Raw genomic sequence first — 1,935 nt, forward strand, 5'->3', positions numbered from 1 at the left:
ATGTGACATTGACCCAAGTAGTAATGCATGGCAGGAGCTGTAGTCCTCTAGACATACACAGAGTATGTTTATCTTCTGAGAGCCAAGTGAAATGATCATTCTGGAACAGAATAAAGAGTGCATAATGGGAGTCTACACTGTCTTTATATTTATCTTGTGTTTGTCTATTTAGAACATCAGCTTGTTACACCTCTTAGAACCCTAAAAAAATAATGGGGTCAAATTAATAATTTACCTAAGCAAGGGAGGGCCAGATTACACTATCTTGAGGGCCGCATTTGGCCCCAGGGCCTGTACTTTGAGACCACTGCCTTAGAAGATATGAAATTGGATGGCCGTTATAAACCAATGTTAATTAAGTTGAACATATCTAACACACTTATGCTTAAATTATGTCCCAGAAAATGTTAAGATCCTTATCACTATTATGCTATCTATTACTGAGAACTCTATGATTTTGTGTTGTTTTGTAACAACTTTACTTTTTTTTCTGTGTGCTCCAATATACCATTAAAAACCTGAGGTTTATCATGTGGGGAAAAAAAATAATAGAATAATCTCTGCAGTTGTTGACCATTCACTTATTCAGTGACAAGTGTTACCGCACCCATGCCAGTGTTGGCATCAATTCCTGTGCCTAAAACACCATTAGGCCAGGATAAAAACAATTCCATGTCATGTAGGGGAAAATATCAGTTACTTATGTATAATTATGAATTACAACACCTATGCCCCTGTTGGCATCTATTTCTGTGCCCACATTTTTTTATTACCTTTTCACAACAAGAGACTGCTAATTCATGTGGGCCACATAGATAACATTCTGCTCTCTCCCGTGGAGTTGTGCATAACACTGGTCTAGTTGGCTGAAATGCAAGTCAATAGATAATAAATAAATAGCCATGTGATAAGGGGGCTGTCAGTAGAGTACATGTTGGCTATGAAAAACTGGGGAATGGGTAATAACGGAATCATCTATCTTTTTAAACAATAACATTTTTTGAGTAGACTGTCCCTTTAACCGTATGAAAATATAACTTATTCAAAATCAATTTCTGTGTCCAAAACACCATTGGGCCAGACTAAATAGAATTGCATGTCAGGTAGAGGAATTTAACCGATGTATATTCATAGTAATATCAGTGTCCCAATGATCATTAACCATTTGAAAGTATCACTTATTCAAAATTGTCATTTACAGTACCTATGCCACGTTATGGAGGGGATCTACCCTACGTACAGTATATTAATATTGAAATTAGTGGCCCAATGGTAATTAATTATTTGTAAATGTCTGTGCCCAAAATACCATTAGGCCTGGCTAATGGTATTGTGTGTCATGGAGGGGATATACCCTACGTATTTTCATATTGAAATCAGTGGCCTAATGGTAATTAACTATTTGTAAATGTGTGTGACTAAAACACCATTAGGCCAGGCTAAAGAGAATTGCATGTCATGGTGGGGAGATCTACCCTACGTATATTCATATTGAAATATGTGGCTCAATGGTCATTAACCCTTTAAAAATATTAGATACTTATTCCAAAGTTTGAATAAGGTTGACGTCAATTTCTTGTCCCAAAACACCTTTGTGTGTCATGGAGGGGAATCTGTCCTACATACAGGCGTACCGTTGAGATATTGCTTCTTTGGTTCCAGACCACCGCAAAGCGAATATAGCAATAAAGTGAGTTACAGTATTTTTTTTGTTTCCTAGTGCATATAAAAGTTCTATTTGCACTATACTCTAATCTATTAAGTGTGCAATAGCAATATGTCTAAAAAACCCAATGTACATACTTTAAGTAAAAAAATACTTTATTACTAAAAAATGCTAACCATCATCTGAGCCTCAGCCTTCCATGAGTCATAATCTTTTTACTGGTGGTGTGTATATATAGGTGTGTGTATATATGTGTATTCATGTGTATT

This window comes from Bombina bombina, chromosome 3, assembly GCF_027579735.1.
Source record: "Bombina bombina isolate aBomBom1 chromosome 3, aBomBom1.pri, whole genome shotgun sequence".
Taxonomy (NCBI): Eukaryota; Metazoa; Chordata; class Amphibia; order Anura; family Bombinatoridae; genus Bombina; species Bombina bombina.